The sequence below is a fragment of the Schistocerca gregaria genome, chromosome 1, assembly GCF_023897955.1.
Source record: "Schistocerca gregaria isolate iqSchGreg1 chromosome 1, iqSchGreg1.2, whole genome shotgun sequence".
Classification (NCBI taxonomy): Eukaryota; Metazoa; Arthropoda; class Insecta; order Orthoptera; family Acrididae; genus Schistocerca; species Schistocerca gregaria.
This window is the reverse complement of record NC_064920.1, coordinates 445,552,973-445,578,684: the sequence shown is the minus strand read 5'-3', so window position 1 is coordinate 445,578,684 and position 25,712 is coordinate 445,552,973. Positions and strand designations below refer to the sequence as shown.

The window sequence follows — 25,712 nt, the reverse complement described above, 5'->3', positions numbered from 1 at the left end:
GATGTTAAGCCTATTACTTGAATATCATTCTTAACCGAATCCAGGTACCTTCTCCTTGGTCTACCCCGGCGCCTCCTGCCCTCTACTGCTGAACCCATGAGTCTCTTGGGTAACCTTGCTTCTCCCATGCGTGTAACATTACCCCACCATCTAAGCCTGTTCGCCCTGACTGCTACATCCATAGAGTTCATTCCCAGTTTTTCTTTGATTTCCTCATTGTGGACGCCCTCCTGCCATTCTTCCCATCTACTAGTACCTGCAGTCATCCTAGCTACTTTCATATCTGTAACCTCAACCTTACTGATAAGGTAACCTGAATCCACCCAGCTTTCGCTCCCATACCACAAAGTTGGTTTGTAAGATTGAACGGTGCACAGATAACTTAGTCTTGGTACTGACTTCCTTCTTGCAGAAGAGAGTAGATCGTAGCTGAGCGCTCACTGCATTAGCTTTGCTACACCTCGCTTCCAGTTCTTTCACTATGTTGCCATCCTGTGATAATATACATCCTAAGTACTTGAAACTGTTCACCTGTTCTAACTTTGTTCCTCCTATTTGGCACTCAATCCGTTTATATCTCTTTCCAACTGACATCACTTTTGTTTTGGAGATGCTAATCTTCATACCATAGTCCTTAAATTTCTGATCTAGCTCTGAAATATTACTTTGCAAACTTTCAATCGAATCTGCCATCACAACTAAGTCATCTGCATATGCGAGACTGCTTATTTTGGTTCACATATCTTAATCTTACCCAGCCAGCCTATTGTTTTCAACATATGGTCCATAAATAATATGAACAACAGTGGCGACAGGTTGCAGCCTTGTCTTACCCTGAAACTATTCTGAACCATGAACTCAATTCGCCGTCATCTCTAATCGTTGCCTGAATATCTATGAATATCTAGGTAAAGACCTTTAATTGCTTGGAAAAGTTTGCCTCCTATTCCATAATCTCGTAGAACGGAGAATAACTTCCTCCTAGGAACCCGGTCATATGCCTTTTCTAGATCTATAAAGCATAGATACAGTTCCCTGTTCCACTCGTAACAATTCTCCATTATTTCCGGTAAGCTAAAGATCTGGTCCTGACAACCTCTAAAAGGCCTAAATCTACACCGATTTTCATCCAATTTGTCCTCAACTATTCGTCCAGTCTGACGGAACCTGTACATATAACATGTTATCCCCATATGAAGATGGTAAACATGCTTACCGAACCGTTAAGCGACAATAGAGGTTGTTTACAAGCGATCTTGGCTACATTGTTCATATTCTCTCAAATAATTATTACAGATCGCCACTTACCACTCAAGATCAATAAACTAATTTAGTGTTTCGTTTATTTTGCAGGTACATGCCTTCATTCCTGATACAGATTCAAATCCGCCGCATAGTTTCATAAAACGATGGTAGAGAAGTCAAAACGTTCTGCAGTCAGCCTCAAGTACCACTTCTCTAAATTTTCTCAATACTGCCTCGCGAACAGAACGTCGTCTCACCTCCAGGGATTCCCAGTTCCCGAAGCATCTCCGTAATACGCGCATGTTTATCGAAACTACCGGTAATAAATCTGGCAACACGCCTCTGAAATGCTTCGATGTCTTCCTTTAACCTGAGCTGGTAGGGATTCCATACACTAGAAGAGTACTCAAGATTGGGTCGCGCTATTAACCGATAAGCAATCTCCTTTCTAGATGAGAAAACGAAGTCAACCATTCACATTCCGTACTACAAACCTAACGTGCTCGTTCCAGTTCATATCGCTATGAAAAGTTAAGCCTGGTTCTTAAATCGCTGTGACTTTGCAAACAGCACCTAGTAATGCTGTATTCGAACGACACAGCGCTACTTGGCTGTATCCTGTGAGATTCGTAGTTGACAGAAGTTTACTATCTCGTAATTATTTGGAGATTCCTCTCATTAATGTTTTCAGGCTGTACCAAGGTGTGCCTGTTTTTAGTAGTTTGGTCACTCTTGTTTTAGGGTGTCAGCGGTGGGCTGGTGGTGAGGGCCTGGAATGCACTAGCAAGTGTGTATATTGCACTGCCTGATGCTGGATGCCCATGTGTGTTATGTGGATTCTCGTCGTTAGCAGGTACTAACGGCGCCGCGAGCAACCAACGCTCCTCCGTAACGGTCAGTCCAAGATTCGCCAACACAACTTACGCCCAAGCAACGGGCAAACACAACCTCTAGAGGACAGTAGCGGAAAACCAATAGAAACATAGCCGGAAGTGCTGCGCTTAAATAGCAGCCAGAAGAGGAAAACCAAAGAGAAAACGCATCACCAAGACGTAGGTTGCCGAGCTAACGCCGTACGAACGTATTTTAGTCAAGGCGCCGCCAATTTTACTGGTCAATCCGGGACTGATTGTGATTAGGGTGGGTCAGTGGTTGGGGTATGCACGCTGTTGCGTGAAACTGAAACTGACTATTAAGATACCTGTCTTTTCTGCCTAAATATTGTTGTTACTCTTGAAAGGGATTTCACGAATGAGTTCCACGGAATTCCGTTGTTCTATGATATGTTTATTGGTTTAAGATTATCTTTGGGATTTTGCTCTTTTACTTAAAATTTGGTACTTAATATTCTGTACTGCTGCTTGTTTTACCAATGGGGATCTAGTCGCGGTAAATTCCTGATAAATTGGTGCGCAACTATGCTTGCCATCTATATTTATCTGGAATTATTTATTATTTTGTTAAAAGGAAGGATCTTCACTCATGTTATTTAATTCCGTTTAATCCTCAAAAGACAGTATAAGGTTTTTCATATTGGTGGCTATTGGAAGATCGAGTTGTAAAACGTTTTTTAGAACTGTTTTTAGGGATACGTATAATCTTTGAGAACTACAAATCTGTGTCTTCGTTTTGCGACGTAAGTAACCAGAAAACAGAAACAACTCTGCACAGAAATGACACTCCGTAATATTCACCATTTTTTAAACTTCATACAGCGAATACATGACATTTTGTTTAAACAAGTAGTTGCAGATCAAAAGGCAAGATTTCGTAATCGAGCCCTTGTCTAACATAAAATTTTAGTCTGCCCGAGATTTTTTTAAAAAGAAGAGGACTCTTCGCTGCAGGTGGCACATCACTTCTCACACTTTATAGGTTCCTGCCTTCTGTGGTACAGTACTGAGAATATTATTCGCCAGATGTCGAAAATGTGCTTTATACACCACTACATGTTCCGGGCTCCATTATTCCATTATATCCCACGATAGATTAGACACGAAGCTCAAAATAAATCTCACATATTTTACAACTGATGCATAGTGTTGTTAGGGCTGACTCTAGATCTAGTTTCACGATGGATTCACAGTTAGAAGAATTAATTGGATAGTACGAACGGAACTTTCAGCGTTTTGATGTTACACGTCAAGTGAGCTTTCAAAAAATATTAATTCAATTTTCATTTTATTGTAAATGGTAAATGACCGTTTTGATATAGCTTACACTATGGAAATCCGTTTACGAACAGCTGTCAACCCCAGATTATTATTTTAGATGACCGCAAAATCAGGCCTCTGCGATATGTAGCATCCGAAGGTGTATCTCAATGACTTAAATGAAAGTTAAGGCGCTTGTTAATGAGTGTTTAATAGAGAAATACACTTACAAATAAAAATTTGTTGCCAGACGGTCCTACTGCACTACTGGCCATTAAAATTGCTACACCAAGAAGAAATGCAATTGATAAACGGGTATTCATTGGTCAAATATATTATACTAGAACTGACATGTGATTACATTTTCACTCAATTTGGGTGCCTACATCCTGAGAAATCAGTACCCAGAACAACCGCCTATGGCCGTAATAACGGCCTTGATACGCCTGGGCATTGAGTCAAACAGAGCTTGGATGCCGCATACAGGTACAGCTGCTCATGCACCTTCAACACGATACCACAGTTCATCAAGAGAAGTGACTGGCGTATTGTGACGAGCCAGTTGCTCGGCCACCATTGACCAGACCTTTTAAATTGGTGAGAGATCTGGAGAATGTCCTGGCCAGGGCAGCAGTCGAACATTTTCTGTATCCAGAAAGGCCCATACAGGACCTGCAAAATGCGGTCGTGCATTGTCCTGCTGAAATGTAAGGTTTCGCAGGGATCGAATGAAGGGTAGAGCCACCTGTCGTAACACATCTGAAATGTAACGTCCACTGTTCAAAGTGCCGTCAATGCTAACAAGAGGTGACCGAGAAGTGTAACAAATGGCACCCCATACCATCACGCCGGGTGATACGCCAGTATGGCGATGACGAATACACGCTTCCAATGTGCGTTCACCGCGATGTCACCAAACACGAATGCGACAATCATGATGCTGTAAATAGAACCTGGATTCATCCGAAAAAATGACGTTTTGCCATTCGTGCACCCAGGTTCGACGCATCATCACAGGCGCTCCTGTCTGATATGCAGCGTCAAGGATAACCGCAGCCATGGTCTCCGATCTGACAGTCCATGCTGCTGCAAATATCGTCATACTGTTCGTGCAGATGGTTGTTGTCTTGCAAACGTCCCTATCTGTTGACTCAGGCATTGGGACGTGGCTACACGATCCGTTACAGCCATGCGGATGAGATGCCTGTCATCTTGACTGCTAAGACTGCTAATTGGGCTCCAGCACGGCGTTCCGTATTACCCTCATGAACCCACCGATTCCATATTCTGCTAACAGTCATTGCATGTCGACCAACGCGAGCAGCAATGTCGCAATACGATAAACCGCAAACGCGATAGGCTACAATCCGACCCTTATCAAAGTCGGAAACGTGATGGTACGCATTTCTCCTCCTTACACGAGGCATCACAACAACGTTTCATTAGGCAACGCTGGTCAACTGCTGTTTGTGTATGAGAAATCGGTTGGAAACTTTCCTCATTTCAGCAAATTGTAGGTGTCGCCACCGGCGCCAGCCTTGTGTGAATGCTCTGAAAAGCTAATCATTTGCATATCACAGCATCTTCTTCCTGTCGATTAAATTTCGCGTCTGTAGCACGTCATCTTCGTGATGTAGCAATTTTAATGGCCAGTAGTGTAAAAAGAGGAATAACGTAACTCCGGCCAACAGTATTCAAATGTCTTCTCTCGAACGTGGTTCTCAGTCCGCCTTTTTACAACGTGCGTGACAGGCCATCATCGTATTGCATTTGAGCAGAACGAGATAGAATAAGAACAGCCTACAACTACTTGTCTTTTCATCTACATATCCTATTTTTTGTGAAGAAATAAAAACTGTTTGTCAGGTTCTGGGAAAGAATAAAGCGAAATAAATTCACAAAAGACTAAAACAAGAATTAAAAATGCGTTAGCCTGCTAGGACTACGCATGAAACATTATGCTCTCAACTGACAGCAGTCTACAGAGATCGACATTTTCAGAATTAGTAGAATGGAACCCATCCCTCCTCATGTCACAAAACCAGCGACCAGGAAGGAGTTAAGTGCCGAGATTTCAACGCAGTTCAATGGTAGAACCCCTGTGATTGGTAGAGAGTGTTTCCACAAAATAAGAGGAACACTCGTATTGGTCGAAGGAAGCTTTGACATGCAGAACGAAAGAACGCATGTGGGGAGGGAGTTTGGCTACGAGAAAGACAAGACGGAAATTTCAGGGGGACCCATCTCTGAACTAGCATGAAGTGCAGAATGGAGCGCATAACGCTCTGTACGACGCAGAGGAGAAATTTGTGTAAACACTGCGTTTACAGCGGCTGACCTCCAGCTAGAAATTAGCTGTCGCGTCGTTGAGCTCCAACTGTGGAGAAACGAACCAGCCAGTTAGTTAATTGTTCTTGTGAGAACTGAGAGGGCATTACAATATGTACGCTGCTCCAGCCATGTGCGTGTATATCGCTATAGCCTGAGACTAGGGATGATTATATGTTTTCTCGCATTACGAGAGATATAGGGAGAGTTTCTGCTGGAAAATTCAGCAAAGGCTTAATTATATTTTATAGAAATTTCAGTGGGCGAGAGCAGCCACGCAGACGACAATTCATCGCAGTTAAGGTAAATACCATGTGCAGAAGCATAAACTTGTTGGTTCACCAGCCTGCGTCCACTGTAAACTCCAGCAACGGGTTATATTATGCTCAACTTGTCACAAAACTAACCATCCTCTGTAGACTTGATGTCTTCCTAAAAATAGCACCCAATTTTGTACCGGAATCGGATGATTTTTTGTAGTACTGGCGAACATCATAACGTAATCGTAAGAATAATTTTGTAAAGAAACTTCTAGTTACAATTTAATACTGTTGTGTTTAGGATTAGTTCACTTTCAGAGGCCGAGATGCGTCATTCTGACAACTGTCTTAACATTGTCACATTGTGAACTGTGTAAAAGGATGTATTTCCATGGCAAAATTGCAATATTAAACAATGTCATTACAGCTCACACAGTTGTGTTCACTCATAGAACAAGAAATCATCTAACTAAAACCTTACAATATGTTTTAAGAAAAAAGCTAAACTCTGTTGAGTTGAAAAACACACTTGCCCTCACAGAGACAGGGGTTACGTCATAAAAGGTATTTATCATGTGAAACATTTTGATGAATTTTGGAAACAGAAGGCCAATGTTTTAGTAACATTGCCCTTGAAATAAAAAAACCTGCATCTTCATTATTTTGCAGTACAAAAACTTGAAATTTTAAAATACAGGAAGAAAATTAAATGTGGCAGTAATAGATATATGTGGATTAAAATTCAGAACGCACTTGTATTGTAAATTAGCGACCACGCAACCTCCGTAACAAAACAGTGAAAGAAGTCCATCTTAATCAATTGCACTTCATTTTTTAAGGCGATAACCGACATTTTGTCAAGCTCTTGTAAATACCTGAGGTATAAATGCAAATAAGCAACAGGATCTCTTCTTTTCCTGGTATCAAACTGCTGCTGCTGGATAAGATCCTGATAATGTAGTGTTTCTGCTAATGAGTATCCTTCCTGGCGGCGGGGCGTCACTTTAATACAACATCAGGAGTGTCATTTACGCCACTGTCTTGCATTCTTCACACGAGATTTTGGGTTTAACTGTTTGTGTAGCGTTTCTGAGGCAAAGGTGTGAAACTGTGCAGGAGTCCTCAACTAACTTACATCGGGAACGACACACATTCCTTTCTGAGTACTGAGCCAATAATTGTTCGTGCTGTTTATTGATTCATAATCTCTCGTCTACCTGCCTCGACAGTTAGAACTTTGCAAGTTATGCTATACAAATAAGATATCGATTAAGTGGACTCATCACTTTCCCCACATACACTGATAAGCCAAAACATTATGACCAATGCCAACTGCGACGTTGGATGCCGCCTTGTGACCTTGCGGGCACGCGACGCGGTAACACAAATATGTGAGCGTAGCCGCCACGGACAGGCTATCACCCTAGTGAAGATATAGATTGAACATGGGAAAACTAATTAGATAAGCGACGTCGACAAAGGACATTTTTATTATTACGCAGAACCTGTCAACGAGTATCTCGAAAATTGGAAATTTGTGGTAAGACCTTACGGGACCAAACTGCTGAAGTCATCGGTCCCTAAGCTTAACCACTACTTCATCTAACTTAACTAACTTACGCTAAGGACTCCCCTCACACACACACACACACACACACACACTCACCACTCACCACTCACCACTCACCACTCACCACTCACCACTCACCACTCACCACTCACCACTCACCACTCACAAACACAAACACACACACACACACACACACACACAAAGGGAGGACTCGAACCTCCGACGGGGGTAGCAGCGCGAACCGTACAAGACACCCAGACCGCACGGCTACGTTGCGCGGCGAGTATCTCGAAAACGGTGAAGCTGGTCGAATGTTCACGTGCTACTGTCATGGGCATGTACGGAAAGAAGTAGGACAGTGAAACTATCGCTAGGCGCTTAATGGTTGGACGTCAACTAATGTTCACAGAACGTGGAGTTCAGAGGCTTGTCTGCTCTGTAAAGTAGCATAGGAGGTGATCTGTGTCATCTCTGCCGAAACAGTACAATGCTGGTGCGTACACTAGTGTGTCAGAGCACACCGTTCATCGTACAGTGTTGAACATGGATACCGTGGCAGACCACTCCTAAGTGTTCATATGTTGAGCCGACGACATCCTCAGTTACGATTTCAGTGGGCACAGGACCATCGGGTTTCGACCTTCGATCAGTGGAAAAGTGTCAACTCATCAGCCGAAAGCGTCTGCACAAACGCCGTCAACGAGATGAACGGCGGCACGGAACGTGCAGCTCAGCGCGGACGCAGGCTGGTGGGAGGAGTATTATGTTGTAGGAGACATTCTCCTGCGCTTGCATGAGACCTGTGGTAGTAATCGAAGACGCGCCGACAGCTGCGAACCACCTGCATTCCTTCATGCTTTATGTCTTGCTCAGCGGCGATGACATCTTTAAGCGTTATAATTGTCCGTGTCTCGGTGCCAGAACCCTGCGAAAGTGGTCTGAGGAGCATTATAGTGAACTCCAACCAAATACGGCTAAAGTAAATCCTCCTGCTGAGAACTATATTTTTATATTTTTGATGTCAAATGCACAATGTCACTGAAAGTTGTTTCATAAGTTCTGTGAGTTGCAGTTCCTGTCCCTGTAATTGCGGTACAAACTGAAATTACGGTATAAAAGCCAAAATCATGTTCAAGTTGAATTTGACATTCTCCGTAGATAAATACACCTACGATAGTGACCAGATCAAAAATTACTCTGGAACCACTTTGTATGGAACGCTGTGTCTTTAGTATGTGTGTACTAAAAATGTGCTTTGTTGACATTAAATCTCTCGGCATTCCACATAAAATTACTCCAGTGCTTACATAGACTGCCACGTATTTTTAATAAAATGTGCGACCAGTACGTTTTTAACACACACAAAATATCAACAGTAATAAAATGTGGGTGAGTAACATATTCGTTCACGTCATAAATCGGGGTGACATTTGATCATAGCTGGCTAAATCAACTCCAGGACTACAAAACATCTGCTGCATCTGCGTTGTTCTTTGTAGAGATGTGAGATGTTCATCATCGATGGTTCATAATAACAGACCTTAAACATCAGTGATTGTCACGTCTACATTAAATGATGAATTTATAAAACGACTTAAAAAGCCAACGACAGATACCTGCAACATCATATTTACTAATAAAAAAAATACAATACTTAACATTACTTTGCCTACATCTTTTAAAAATGTTTTTGAAGTAAGTTTCTCCTTTCAGTACACTGTTTTGTTGACACAGTACAGTTAGCTTTAAGTAGTTCTAAGTCTTGGGGACTGATGACTCAGATGTTAAGTCCCATAGTGCTCAGAGCCATCTGAATCAATTTTTTTTCAAATTATTCCTTTCTTGTGCTTTCTATAATGTTCACCGCGCAAATTAAGTTTGGTTTGTCTGTTTTCCCATACGTCAATGTGTTGCCCACAGAATCTAACATCAAGAAAGCATGAAATGAATGAACAATGAAAGGCATTAGTCCATGCTTGTCTGCAAAAAAGTACGTTAGCATAATAATTTATTACCTCATAAACACTGTAGTACATCACGTCGTGGGTAACAGCTGTTGTGAGAGATATAGTATTCGCCGAAACTCCCTGCCGTGTAAGGCTGAGAGGCACAAGAGCACAGGCGCTCTGCGGCTTTGATATGTAATGTGTGTTGCCTATATAATCCAGACATCTACTTTGCGCGAAAGGCTGCCGAGCAAACCAAATTCCTCATTCGCTTCTGAAACATCATCCTCCGCTTACAGACACACATTCGCTTGGTTTTCTCGTCGAAAATCACTATGTTTACTAGGTTATGTGATATGCCGCTCACCTGGTTAGTGGCCCTGCTAGTTCCGTGAAATCTCGTTATTTCAGGGCTGGCCTCTAACAAAAGTTGTTGCCCATAACATGACTCGTCACACCAGTTGTTTGTCGGAAACACTTCGTAACACTACACTGTATTTAATTGATCGTGACGTTGCATTGGTATCACTGCGAGACATCTTCAGAAAAAGATTCCCTTTAAATGTGAAGATATTGACAATGGGAAGAAGAAGGTACTTTTTCACTGTGGAAGGTCGACATTAGGAAGTGCCCAAGAATACAGTATCGATGTTTAAATATGGATGTTTAAACTCGGAAAATCGATATTTTGCAAACATGGGTGATCATAGACTAACCGCCGGCCAGTGTAGCCGAGCGGTTCTAGGCGCTACAGCCTGGAATCGCGCGACCGCTACGTCGCCGGTTCGAATCCTGCCTTGGGCATGGATGTGTGTGATGTCCGTAGGTCAGTTAGGTTTAAGTAGTTCTAAGATCTAGGGGACCGATGACCTTAGAAGTTAAGTCCCATAGTGCTCAGAGCCATTTGAACCATAGACTAACCCTTGTTCCTTGGCAACTTCTGTAATGTTGTTGGGGAATGGTAACATACAAATATATATTGAAAAAGTATATTATTGGATGTTCGGTTTCGACAAAACTACGCTGTTATCATCGGATGCTTTAAAATATTTTACAAGATTTTGTGCGTCAATGTTGACAGCTAGTACTGAACACGAACACTTGTAATCGCCGCAATATAATTATGCTTATGTTTTTACTTGATAATTTTACATCTGATATGCCGATGTATAGCTATGTTCAAAGTAGTGGAAAGTATGTATGCCATGTGAATCAACATGCAACACTGATGCAACATGCAGTAAAAATTTAAAGCTGAAAATCCGATAACAAATGATTCAAATGGCACTGAACACTATGGGACTTAACTGCTGAGGCCATCAGTCACCTAGAACGTAGAACTACTTAAACCTAACTAACCTAAGGACATCACACACTTCCATGCCCGAGGCAGGATTCGAACCGTAGCGGTCGCGCGGTTCCAAACTGTAGCGTCTAGAACCTCTCGGTCACCCAGGTCGGCAGTCCGATAACAGCGTAATTCTGTTGAAACCGGTCATCCAATAAAATGCTTTTTCCTTCTTCTTTTCTTTTGCGATCTTGGCTTGCAAAGTTTCTTTCAGTATCATACATTGTAGATCTCCCCCAGACTGACCATAAGAGGGTATATAGAACGAACAGTGCTGACTTGTACGACATTTGCATGGGACAACCAGACGACGTAATTTATAGTAGCAGTGGCGAGCGTAGGTTGACAGAGCGCGACTTGAAAGTGACCGGTGCTGCGACTGTACCGAGAGCGAGTGCGGCTGCAGTGCGAGACGCAGATGCTATCTGGAGAAGCAGCCGCAGCAGCAGAGCGCAGAGAAGAGGAAAGCGAGGCCGGCTTAATTACTGCTCTTGTGCTAAGCGCCGGTGTCGGAGCACTGGCCTGCAGACAGTTTTACGGCGCGCCGCGGCGAGGCGACCCGGCCACTCCAGCGCCCGCGTCTGCGTGTGCAGTCTGCGGGCAGCTGTTCGCCCTCGGCCTTGGCGCGGCAGATAGCGATCGATGGGAACTCATCGGGGCGCGGCACGCTCTTCTTCAGCTCGACTGCACAGTAGCCGCCGGCTGCCAGCCTGCAGCTGCGCAGACAGCGATAGACCGCCAGCACGCAGACTGGATCGCGAGTCCGTGGCGCGGGTAGTAATGGGACTCCGCTGCAAGTGTTGTAGCCTGTCTACTACAACAGTACTGTACATATAAATTCTGTGTGTACAAATCATTTCCAGTATTATGCTGTTTCATTATAAAACACTAAAACAGTTAAACCACCGATGTTGCCACAGTTTTTACAGCGATAATTTTCAGGACGACTAACTGTTAGTCGCCTTTAAAATTATCACTGCAAAGATGGTCGAAACAGCTGTGGTTTGGCTGTTTGTCCTAAGATGACACGGTCTAATAACTAAAGTTATTTAGTTTAAAACTGAAGATGCCTGGCGAGAAAAGAGTCTAACTGGTACAAATGAAACAGACACGCAGCTACAGGCCTGGCGAAGCTCTGTAAACTTGCTGTAGAGTGATAAGCCGGCCACGCTTCATCAGCAGGTATGAGCGGCTGTCTGTCTTCTACCGCTAAGTCCTTAGTCGGTGCGGTTGTAAAATCCACAAATCATAAAATTTTCGTGTTCCACAGAGTTTATGAAGTGTTTGATGTACAGAATGTAGCTCTGTACAGAAGTGAAACATGAATGATAAATAGTTGATGTTCAAAATGTGTGAAATTTTATGGATCTTAACTGCTAAGATCGTCAGTCGCTAAGTTTACACACTACGCAACCTAAATTATCCTAAGGACAAACACACATGCCCATGACCGACGGAGGAATTGAACCTACGCCGGGACCAGACACACAGCCCATGACTGCAGCGCCTAAGACCGCTCGGCTAATCCCGCGTGGCATAAATAGTTGAGACAAGATGAAAACAGTTTGTGGTATGTGCTGTTATCGAAACGCGCACACGAGATTAAGAGATGATGACGTTTGTACAAAATAGACTAGTCGGAGAGCTACATTAAACAAGTTCAAATGGTTCAAATGGCTCTGAGCACTATGGGACTCAATTGCTGTGGTCATTAGTCCCCTAGAACTTAGAATTACTTAAACCTAACTAACCTAAGGACACCACACACATCCATGCCCGAGGCAGCATTCGAACCTGCGACCGTAGCAGTCGCACGGTTCCGGACTGCGCGCCTACAACCGCGAGACCACCGCAGCCGGCCATTAAACAAGTCTTCGGACTAAACACAACAAAGACCACCACCAGCGCCACCACCACAATAACAAGTTTTATAAAATATATTTTTGTGTGTAACCATCACATAGCTCCTAAAATATTTCTTGTTCTCCAGCTAGTTCCCACAGCATGCTTTCGCCTGGCAGACCGTTTTAAAATTATATGCATGTGCAATTTAAAAATTTTAAAGTCTCACAGAAGTTGACATATCCTCGAACGAAATAAATATTCGCATCACTGAGATGATTATGCATAAACACATCGTCCGCTAAAAGGCTACGTCTACGCAAGTAGGTCTGATATTCTACTAATTTTGAAAGAGGGCATTTGGCATTTGAGACCTTTGATTTCAGTGGCTATTATCGTCTTCAAAACAATTTTACCCAGTATGTGACCGCGTCATTATATTGTTATATTGGCCGTTTCGACCGCTTTTGCAAGCGATTTTCATAAGAAAGCTTTATTAAAACCTTCCATGTATAATATAATGAATAGTAAAAGTAATTCCGCAAACGAAGCGCATTTGAAGTTATCTGAGGCTAGATACTCTGACAATAAATACCACGGTAAGAAATTCAGAGGAAGAGGAATAGACATCTCAACATCCGTCACCATGAAATAAATGAAGTTAAATATTGCTACCTAGAAAGCAAAAAAAGACGTGACGGATGAAGCTTGTGGGACATACGAAGCAGACTAGTACAGGAAGAGAGCGTTTCATGTCAAAAGAAGGCCTCTTCTGTCACCGGCCTTTATTTGAGGAACAAATTTACTGAGAAGGTGCGTCGTTTGAAGAACAACACTGAATTGACATAAATCGTGGACTGTGGGGGAAACTGAAAAGAAGAGAGTGGAAGTACTTGATATTAGGTGTTACAGAAATACATCGAAAACAAGACGGACTGATAAGAAATGGAGAGGCTCACCGCAGAACCAACGAGCAAAGAAATATGTGGGAAACACGGAGGGGGAGGAGGAGGGGGGGTGAGGGTAAGTATAATAAGACACTTGTTAAGGCATCGGGGAATAACTTCCATGGTTTGAGACGGTAGTAAAGACTGTACGGAATATCCACTAAATAATTGAGCACGTTAGGTGCAAATGCTACGTTGAGATGGAGAGTCTGGACTAGGAGAGGAATTCGTGGAAGTTCTCATCAAACCAGAAAGAAGACTGATGACTGAAACAAAGGTGATTCCCGCATGGAGATATCACTCACAGAACGTGACCAGGATGGGGAGTTCTCAGCAAGAACAAAGAAGCGCGCTACGGGAGCTCTTGTTCTCAAATCACAGGATATCCAACCTTGGAATGAAAGTTTTATGTGATATTGTAGGTATCAAGATAAAAAAAGTTTTCGGGATGCAATCGTGTAACATTTAGCTCTTTCATGCTTCGAACTCAATGTCGAGATACTGAAGCAACAAGTATTTAATAACTTCCCGTACTAGCAAGATGCATAATTTCAAAAACCTCCTGAATTAAATGCAAGAATAGAAAAGGAAAGACAAAAAATGATTGCCTGCGAAACTAGCATACATAGGGAGACACGTTTGTTTTCAGTTTCTTGGCAGTAAAAACTGGGAAAATGGATACCGCTATAGATAATCTGTAATTTCCTTGTAGAGATGGTTCAAATCGCTCTGAGCACTATGGGACTTAACATCTGAGGTCATCAGTCCCCTAGAACTTAGAACAACTTAAACCTAACTACCCTAAGGACATCACACACATCCATGCCCGAGGCAGGATTCGAACCTGCGACCGTAACAGGTGCGCGGTTCCGGACTGAAGCGCCTAGAACCATCCGGTCATAGAGGCCGGCTCCTTGTAGAGAAAATGGTGTGTTAGTAAATGACTTTTGAGGTAGAGGTATTGCCTATTAAATATGGCGAGTTCTTGTATATAACATATATCCAACAGTGGATACAGACTTGAATGTCAGACACACAAATACTATAAAAATTAAAACCGCCGTAAAATTAAAGACGAAAACAAACGAAGTAATTTCCCCCTAGGTAGACGTTTGATTGTACTGTCAGATCGGAACCAGACAGATTGCAACATGACCTTCCATAACTGTATGCGAAGAATATCCAATCAAAAAAACTTTTAAGCAAACAAACGAGAACCAATGCGATGTAGCGGCATGTGAAATGCAATGATTTAAGCTCAGTAAAACTTAAGTAATTGGTAAATATTTGAAAGGGAATAATAATTTTGAGAACAAACATGTCAAGATTCTCTGTTGTTGATGTCCCAGTTTGGTATTTGATGTTATAAACGGTGGATACATCGTAGTTTGTAAATAAAAATAGGGAGACACAAAAGTATCGAGAAACAGATGACCTGAATATAACATTTTGAAAGTCACAGCAAAATCTTGAGCTTTATATTCCATATGTTACAGGAATGAGTGCTACAAAGCGAAAAGAAGAGTTGGTAATTCAAAGGTATCCATCCTAAAAAATTGTCTGAACGATGTTAAACGAGGTAGGTATTTCCATACTAGGCTGAAGTCGGCCATAAAATAAGCGTATATACATAGTAAGTCAGGAGACGATGCGGTAAAGATTTGTTTTGCTGAATGGTCACGAAACTTAATGCTGGAAGAAGGAAGAAAAGATAGGTGACACTTATGCGAGCGGACTTGAAATAAAAAGTTGCACATTTCTTTGTCAGCCGAGTAACTTTTGCTGAATTCAGCACTACACTTCATAGTAGTATAAATGCACAACACTATTTTTCGACATGGTTCGAAGTATCTGTAAACAACAGTCGGGTTCTTCACCACTGTTTCAGATCCTCGAAGACAGAAATCCGCTCCTTGGTCACGGAGCCTTTCGAGAGTAAACGCCCTCATCACTGACTGACGCCCTCTTTCCATCCGGATGTTGTTTCAGCTGGTCGACAGGATAGAGATCGCGTGGTGAGATAAATGAACTTCGCGATCGCCTTGGTCATTTTGTTGCCACCATTTCACTACGGCTGGGTGCGACACTGTATTTGGTACACATGCTGCTAGAAATTCATGATAAATCTGTGTGACATTTAGTATTTTGCGCACAAGAATCGTACTGTGGTGCGTACTTCAACTTGGGAGTGAGTTAATAGTTGCCGTGCCATTTCACTAGCACACTGTGACGTGCGTGTTATCCGTAGTGCAGTAAAACTCTCTCTACACGGAACCCGAAAATGTATTCTCTTCTCTGTGCCACTCTTGTTGTGCAACGGCTTTTGCTTTCTGAAGTACATACGCAAATTCTTAGTGATAATATGTTTCTCTCTTCGTCAACAATGATTAAATGTTCGCCCTGTGAATTAAATTATTCCATGACAGTACATATTTCAGAATGAGATGCGGTAAAGGTGAATAACTAAACTACTTCGGGATCACATTCTCTTCCATTTAATCTGAAACCTCGAACAATATTTTTTGCATTGTTGATAGTGATCCTTCAGTCGGACGGGAATCTATCTATCTATCTGGTACGAGAAACGGATTCTTTCTGACTCCTTCCGTTAATGTCAAAGAGCGAGGCGACACAAAGCTTTAAAACACTCGACTCGCATTTGAGAGGCAATGAATCAAATCCACATCCGGCTACCCAGATTTAGGCGTACCTTGGTTTCCGTAAATTGCTCAGTGCCGATTTCGGGATGGTTCCTTTGAACAGGACACGGCGGAGTTACTAACGCATCGTTCCTTGACCTTCGTTCTTGTTATGCCCTTGCTCAACCTTAACCATACTACAGATCACGGCCCCTTGTAATAGTTACCAGTACTTGAGATTACACGAGTAATCTGATTAATGAAATGAAACTCACATGACGTGCTTGCCGGTTTTCTGCCGATTTTTCGTATCCATTTTATGTCTCAGTATGTCTCACAAGCACTACGGAGACGAGTCAAAAGGTTTGGGTTTGAAACAGGTAAACAGGTAGGCTTATAAATTCTGCAGGACCTTGCTTATCAGGACTGGGCGCGACGGTACGCCATCCGGATTAATTAAAATTCAAATAATGTGATATTCCTCATAATTTGATTTGGAGCAACTTTCAAAATAAACAAGATTTTCGATTTTTTTTTTTGTATTGGCAGCAGCTACTGTAACTGTAAGTCTTTGTCCAGTCACTGGAAGCTGTGTCGAGCTTTCATCTTCGTAACAAAACAATTGTTTTTAAATGCAGTTGCATAAGTAGGAATAAAATGATGTGTTCATTAATGTTACCAGCAATGATTCATACGGATTCTGTAAACTAATTCAAAGTTCCTTGGCATTTCGACATGAAAGTAGTTTAAATTATCGATGAAACATATAACCAACTAAGTAACTAAGTCATCATTAGAGGGCTTCTTGTCTAAATTTAACGCTTTTTTCTTGCATTATCGAGCCTGGAGTCGGAACTTCACTCTCCCTCTTTACACTAAACCACATGATAAGTACGTCATCTAGCGGTTCTTTCTTTGCTGTCCCACGATTCTCTAAAGTGTCCTTTGTTATTTCGAATCAAGTCTGCCTCTTCATTCTGGTTATTATTCCAGCCTGATCCTATTGAAATTCCAAAACCAATGTCAGCAGCTATGTTTTTCAACAATTATACATTTTATCCACCGTATGAAGTGCACTGACTTTTTTCCCCATTGATGCACTATCACCTTTTTTTCAATGACGTCATTTTTATACCTGCAACAGCTAGAGGCAATACAGAATTATAGAAGTCAGCGTTAACTCATTAACTGACAAATGGCGAGATCCATGACGACAGTTGACTGCATTTAAATGATTGTGAAATACTGTGTAGTTACTGGATTTAAAACAAACCGTCCTGGTAAACCACAGATCCAAATTAATGAGGGCCGCATAAAGTTTATTCCTATGTACCTCCGAGAATATAGAAGGCGGTTAGTGATAATTAAAAGATGTATCGACAACAGACGCATATCGATCGCTAGCGAATCTCTCCATGTTTTAACTGACGATTTTTTTTTTTTTTTTTGGTCATCAGTCTACTGACTGGTTTGATACGGCCCGCCACGAATTCCTTTCCTGTGCTAACCTCTTCATCTCAGATTACCACTTGCAACCTACGTCCTCAATTATTTGTTTTACGTATTCCAATCTCTGTCTTCCTCTACAGTTTTTGCCCTCTACAGCCCCCTCTAGTACCATGGAAGTCATTCCCTCATGTCTTAGCAGATGTCCTATCATCCTGTCCCTTCTCCTTATCAGTGTTTTCCACATATTCCTTTCCTCTCCGATTCTGCGTAGAACCTCATCATTCCTTACCTTATCAGTCCACCTAATTTTCAACATTCGTCTATAGCACCACATCTCAAATTCTTCGATTCTCTTCTGTTCCGGTTTTCCCACAGTCCATGTTTCACTACCATACAATGCTGTACTCCAGGCGTACATCCTCAGAAATTTCTTCCTCAAATTAAGGCCGGTATTTGATATTAGTAGACTCCTCTTGGCCAGAAATGCCTTTATTGCCATTACGAGTCTGCTTTTGATGTCCTCCTTGCTCCGTCCGTCATTGGTTATTTTACTGCCTAGGTAGCAGAATTCCTTAACTTCATTGACTTCGTGACCATCAATCCTGATGTTAAATTTCTCGCTGTTCTCATTTCTACTGCTTCTCATTACCTTCGTCTTTCTCCGATTTACTCTCAAACCATACTGTGTACTCATTAGACTGTTCATTCCGTTCAGCGGATCATTTAATTCTTCTTCACTTTCTCTCAGGATGGCAATGTCATCGGCTAATAGTATCATTGATATCCTTTCACCTTGTATTTTAATTCCACTCCTGAACCTTTCTTTTATTTCCATCATTGCTTCCTCGATGTACAGATTGAAGAGTAGGGGCGAAAGGCCTACTTTTTTCAGAATCTTGAACAGCTTGCACCATTTTATATTGTCGAACGCTTTTTCCAGGTCGACAAATCCTATGAACGTGTCTTGATTTTTCTTTAGCCTTGCTTCCATTATTAGGCGTAACGTCAGAATTGCCTCTCTCGTGCCTTTACTTTTCCTAAAGCCAAACTGGTCGTCACCTAGCGCAGTCTCAATTTTCTTTTCCATTCTTCTGTGTATTATTCTTGTAAGCGGTTTCGATGCATAAGCTGTTAAGCTGATTGTGCGATAATTCTCGCACTTGTCAGCTCTTGCCGCCTTCGGAATTGTGTGGATGATGCTTTTCCGAAAGTCAGATGGTATGTCGCAAGACTCATATATATTCTACACACCAACGCGAACAGGCGTTTTGTAGCCACTTCCCCTAATGATTTTAGAAATTCTGATGGAATGTTATCTATCCCTTCTGCCTTATTTGACCGTAAGTCCTCCAAAGCTCTTTTAAATTCCGATTCTAATACTGGATCCCCTATCTCTTCTAAAACGACTCCTGTTTCTTCTTCTATCACATCAGACAAATCTACACCCTCATAGAGGCTTTCAATCTATTCTTTCCACATATCTGCTCTCTCCTCTGCACGTAACAGTGGAATTCCCGTTGCACTCTTAATGTTACCACCGTTGCTTTTTTTAATGTCACCAAAGGTTGTTTTGACTTTCCTGTATGCTGAGTCTGTCCTTCCGACAATCATATCTTTTTCGATGTCTTCACATTTTTCCTGCAGCCATTTCGTCTTAGCTTCCCTGCACTTCCTATTTATTTCATTCCTCAGCGACTTGTATTTCTGTATTCCTGATTTTCCTGGAACATGTTTGTACTTCCTCCTTTCATCAATCAACTGAAGTATTTCTTCTGTTATCCATGGTTTCTTTGCAGCTACCTTCTTTGTACCTATGTTTTCCTTCCCAACTTCCGTGACGTCCATTCCTCTTCAACTGTATTGCCTACTACGCTGTATCTATAGCGCTAGAGAACTTCAAACGTATCTCGTCATTCCTTAGAACTTCCGTATCTCACTTCTTAGCGTGTTGTTTCTTCCTGACTAATGTCTTGAACTTCAGCCTACTGTTCGTCACTACTATATTGTGATCTGAGTCTATATCTGCTCCTGGGTACGCCTTACAATCCAGTATCTGATTTCGGAATCTCTGTCTGACCATGATGTAATCCAATTGAAATCTTCCGTATCTCCCGGCCTTTTCCAAGTATACCTCCTCCTCTTGTTATTCTTGAACAGGGTATTCGCTATTACTAGCTGAAACTTGTTACAGAACTCAATTAGTCTTTCTCCTCTTTCATTCCTTGATGATACAGGCGTTTAATACGAGCAGTTCGTTGAAGTCCGTGGTACTAATTGTCCCGCGGCAACAACCCACTTTGGAAAGCTGTTCAGCGGGTTGACTATCTGCATGTACAAACTAATTTTGTGTGACAGTACTGGGCGGATGATTTCTTCACATGTTCCAACATGCGCCATATTTTTTGTATGTCTTGCAGTTTTCTTCTTCCAGTCCTAAAACCCAAGAGGTACTTACGAGTAACCCTATGTATGAACTGTGCTTGCGAACTACAGCAGCAGGGCAACTGGTAGAAGTCCACGAAGTGAGTTCGAATAGTGTAATACCTCTGCACTTAGGACAGGATACGAAGAAATCGAGTGACTGCAGAAGGCCTTAATGCGAAACTTGAGTAGTCAGTGTCTGAGTGACTACTCTAATGTAACTTTTGTGACTGACGGCTATTTCCTAAAATCCCACATACACCTTCTCATATGTTTTTCAACGTTTCCCAAATTCGTTCTAACCGCAGGGGTATAGAAATGAGTGAACAGGCAGCTGCTTGCTTACCTGTAGCTGGGCCGGCACTACTCCACGGACAGCATCCGTCCTTTGGAGGTTCAGCACCTGCAACAAGAGCGCCGCTGAGCGATTAACTCTGCTGAAGCCGCCGCCGCCGCACCCTTCTATCCGCGTGTAAACAATGGATAATAGCGCGGCTGCGATTGCATATTAATGAAACCGGCCCCAGATAACGGCCCGCCACCATCGGCGCGCACAAAGCCGACTTATCGAGAGTCGAGATAAAGCCTCGCGGATAACGCGGAACTGCAATGGCTTTTCTGATATGTTTGTTTTGAAAAGATGTTGTGTTTTTCCTAGTAAAAATTGCATGGGACTATGTGAGCATCGTTCAACAAGTGTACGGTGGAGACGAAAATATTTTTTTGATAGATATGACACGCTTAGAGGAGTGACACAGACAACTAAAATTCTTGTGAGTGTTGTCCCAAGTCTCTACATAAAATACTTTCAAGTATATGAAGTATTTGGCCTATTAAACGTTGATTACCGATTTCGGTCATTACAACCATCTTCAATACTCCAGATGACCAGAGGACATAGTGCCCAGAGGAGCAATATGATACCAACTGATGTCTGTCATGATCTTCACAGGGCACTGGTTCCTCTGGTCGTCCGTAACCTTGGTCTGAAGATGGTTTTAATGATCGAAACCGATTCCCAACATAACACATAAAATAATATTGCGATCTGTAATGCTACTTTTTATTTCTGTGAACACGAGGATCTCTTTAAGTTTGCTTTGTCAAAATCTTTCGCATTCCACAGTAATGTTTGCATCTGTGTTAATCCAGTACTGTATTAATGTAGACAAGAATTACTATCATTCGTCTGTTGTAACTGCATTTTACAGTTATCAGCAACTGAACAACTGATCGAGATTTACGTCTCAAAGAAGAAAGAAGTTGGGCGTTTCAGGCGACTGGGGTATCAACAGACCATGTACTGGCCATCAGTGGGAACGATAAGAGTAAGATTGCTCACAGCCCGAGCAACAGCGCATTTGATCACGTCTTTATGAAGGATGACACGTGTAAACACTCCGACTTTAACGATGTGCTTATTTCGTGTAGCCCACGAGTCTTTATTCACAAAGTCTGAATTATTACCACACAAAAATACTACAACATTATTTTTTCATTTGGTTGGAGGTGCATCTCTGAAAACCAGGTACACATTGAAATCCTGCGTCATACTATTGCAGTCCGCCACTAGAGGACCCGAAAATCAAAGTGCAGCCCATCTCCACATCATACAAAGCTCCTCTAGCCGCCTGCTATGGCACTGTGGCACGGGGATTCCAATGTTATGTGATTTTAAGAGATGCACCTTAAACCTGATAAAAAATGAATTTCGGTTTAATTTTTGTGAGGCAATAATACAGACATTATGACTACTACTCTTAGCATACTCCTTGGGCGCCTCGATCTGGAACAGATGCAGCCAGAGTGGACCGATGTTGTAATAACGCTTCGACGACGAGGCTCCCCCACGACTGGAGTAGACAGACGGTCCACAGACCAGCTGACTGCTCGCTAATTCAATCCTGGAGAACAGAATCGGTTGAGCAGCCCGACCTTCAAGAACTATCTCCTGGTTGCATGATGCAAGAGCCGCTGTTCAACATACGCGCTTTAGCTGGCCGGACATATCATCAGGGATCAGGATCATAGCTAATCACAGCCAATAAATGATTGGAGAGTAACAAATGGCGAGTAGACGAGTCGCGGAACACATTGGTATTCGCCGATGACGGCGAACTATTATGAGGTGATACAAACCACTTGGCGACAGGATACCGTTCAAGCTTTGTAATTGTTTAAGTGAACATGAGAATGTTTCTGTAGTTCTTCCAGTTCTTTTGGCCCAGACAAAACTCGGAAGCTACGGAGCAACATGTACGCGCACTGGACCCGGCTCCCACCAATCTCTGTGGGATGTGTGAAAGCGGTTGAGTGGTCATGGATCGTACTGGTTATCCAAAGCATCGTCGGTATTTATTGACTGATGCTACTAGACAATCAGATACATTACCACAGTATTTTGGACCTTAATATAGGTACTAACAGAAGGAGACCCTTATTCAGAGTTTACAAAGAAACCATAGCTACAGGCACAGTAATCTCTGCAAGCTCGGCATTCACGTGTGAACCACAGACATGCAGTTTTCCATTCGATGGTGCATCACCTCACCTCCGTTCTAATACCTGAATTTTCCTTTCAAATAGACTACCGACAACCAGTTACATCGCTTCCGGTAATGGCTACAACTCCAGTGATTGGTAATTTACTACGGCTTCCACACACTGTCCAACACGAACCAGTCAGTTATCACGAAAACTGGTGCGTTGAGCGATACACACTCAAAATTTCAGATAACTCCGTAAAAAGTTCAAGTGTCGCAATAGTAGTCTTTCATTTTATAAGATCAAGAGCGTACGGAAATTTTTATTCAATAGTGAAGGCAAATAGCATCCCTTGGCTGGAGTGGTGCGTGTAATATCATATGCAAGCAGTGTGGAAAAGTATGTATTGGCAAGACAGCACAGGTGTGGTACTTAGGTTTTCTGAACGCGAGAGAAGCTAAAGATAAAGAAAGTAAGAAGGAAAGAAATAGAGAATGGAAGGTTCAATCTTTGTCAATCATCTCATCACATAAATGCACTTATAAGGCGTAGAATGTGAAATCTTACATTCTATTAAGAAAATTAGAAATATCGCCATACTGGGAAACGCTGTATTCCGCTGTGTTAAATTAATGGTTCAAATGGCTCTCAGCACTAGGGGACTTAACTTCTAAGGTCATCAGTCCCCTAGAACTTAGAACTACTTAAACCTAACTAACCTAAGGACATCACACACATCCATGCCTGAGGCAGGATTCGAACCTGCGACCGTAGCGGTCGCGCGGTTCCAGACTGTAGCGCCTTTAACCGCTTGGCCACCCCGGCCGGCGTTAAATTAATGTTTAGTTTAAAATACTAGACTGAAATCTTTAATTTCAATATTTTTTCATCAGTTTTTAAATTAGCTCCCCATAAAAAGTTTGTTTACTGTTTTGGTAATATAACTATTTAGCTTGACAAAAAAGTGATACATTTGTATGTCAACACACTACATGTCATAATTTTTTTTTTGTTCTGTGTAAACAATATCTACGTAGTCGAAGGTAATTTTGTGTGTTAGCAAAATTCGGTTGTCACCTGAAGATGACCTAAGAAGGAGGAAACTAGTTTTTGACGAAATAAATGTAGTTTTGCAGAATATTAGGAAGTGTTTCCTATTTAATTTTGTTATAATGTTTTGCTAAGCATAAACGGAAAATTCAGTTAATGTTTAATTTATATAATGTTATTGTGTAGTGCAGGTGTATTTATCATATAAATTTTTGTCATCTGGACGTAAGCCATGTCTCAAATGAAAAGAAATTCTTACCAGCTACCAACCGCAATCTCCTTTTAACAACAGGGCGCAGGAATCCGTTATGTTTAATTTTGTACTGTTGTGATGAATAACTGCTTGTTGTGTAGGTGTTCCACGTTTCATCTCATATTCAACAAGGGGGAAAAAAAGGAACGCGTCATTTCCTTCATTACATACACACACTCGGTGTGTAACGGTCTTAAAAGAAAATGTAAACAAATGAGATAACAGAATGGAATTTTTCACACTGTGTAGTGAATTTAATACCAGCGAATGCAGAACCAGGATAATAAAAAATTAGCATTGTCTCATAAATGCCAAGCTGTTGCCTCCTTGGGATGGGTTCGCATGAGAAGTAATTGTAATAGAGGAGTTGTGGAGGGGAACCTGCAGACACCAGCCAAATTAGCTGCTTTCGTAATTGAATCAAACGCCCTACGATCTGTTCACATTATTGTGCATGGGAAAAAAAAACACGGCACATGCATATTCATTAGCACAGGGACAAGTAAGCCGCAATATTAGAGGAGGGCCGAGTTGGTGCGAAACCCGAGCCGCCTCAGACGGTGCGGGGATTCTCCGTATCAATTTGCTACTCCAGGCAACGCCGCGAAGGGGAAGTACGCGCTGGCATTAAGCAGACACGACAGCTAAATGGGCGTGCGTCTTTCATCAGAGCGCCGAGCGTAAATTCATCCCACGAGAACGCGTAATTAACTCTCAGCTAGTCTTTCGGAATGGGTTTAACGGGAAACGTGACACCCTGAATTCGGGCACTAGTTGGATTTTAAGGCACGGCGCTTGTCGCTAGCACTAAAATGCTACCATCTTAGTAATGTGCGAGGGGTATTCAAAGTTTCGTCACTTGACCAAAAAAGTTGCATAAATTATTGTTTTTTGTTTGCAGAAACAAGTCCTACAGTCCTTCTATTTCTGGTCTTTCCCAATAGCTCACAAAATTCATTTATCTTCCCTTTTGCTAACTGCATACATGAACACAGAGCTATTTTCAACACTTTCTCGTCACTAGGAAGGCAGGAGTTTCTACACATACCCTTAGATCTTGCCTAGGAAGATTAAGTAACCTATCACATTACTTTTATGTGCTTTCTTAGAGTTCACAAACAATTATCTAATTCGCTTTATGCATGGTCTGAGATAAATAATGGTCCTTAAGGGAGGAGTTCATGGATGTAAAAGAAGAAATTCCAAAGAAAGTTACCGCTCAAATCCTCCCTATTTGGAGATGTATCACCTACTGTGGTCGATATTCCTTAAAAGCTCGCCACTTTGTTTCTATTCGAAAAGATACCCGTTCATTTGAAAATAAGACTGCCAACGGTGAAGGGACTGACTTGGTGATTCTAGCATTCTAAGCGTCTACTAATGATGTTAAACGCATGAGTAGTCCGATTCCTTTGTCTTCCACACGGTTCAAAGGATCAAAGTAAATGACCACTAATCATGTCCCGCCGGCCGCTGTGACCGAGCGGTTCTAGGCGCTTCAGTCCGGACCCGCGCTTCTCCTACGGTCGCATGTTCGAATCCTGCCTCCGGCATGGATGTGTGTGATGTCCTTAGGTTAGTTAGGTTTAAGTAGTTCTAAGGCTAGGGGACTGAGGCCCTCAGCTTGTAAAAATAATGACGATATAGCGCTTAACTACGAATTTTTATGTCAGAGTCAGAAACGAGATTACCCCTGATTACAGAAGGATACTTCATCTCTCAACCAATGTATGCATGCTGTACTTCCAGACGATCAGTTGTGTCTGAAAAATTCTGT

At 42.1% G+C, this 25,712-nt stretch overlaps 1 protein-coding gene across 3 annotated transcripts in view; it reads right to left on the bottom strand.

The window, feature by feature from the left end:
* The window catches only part of LOC126351910 (uncharacterized), a 1,029,617-nt gene that overhangs the window by 571,839 nt on the left and 432,066 nt on the right, over window positions 1-25,712 (bottom strand). For all 3 annotated transcript variants that reach the window (XM_050002645.1, XM_050002643.1, XM_050002646.1), the window contains exon 2: window positions 20,495-20,551. The gene's annotated coding sequence lies outside the window, so the exon portion shown is untranslated. The remainder of the gene's footprint in view (window positions 1-20,494; window positions 20,552-25,712) is intronic.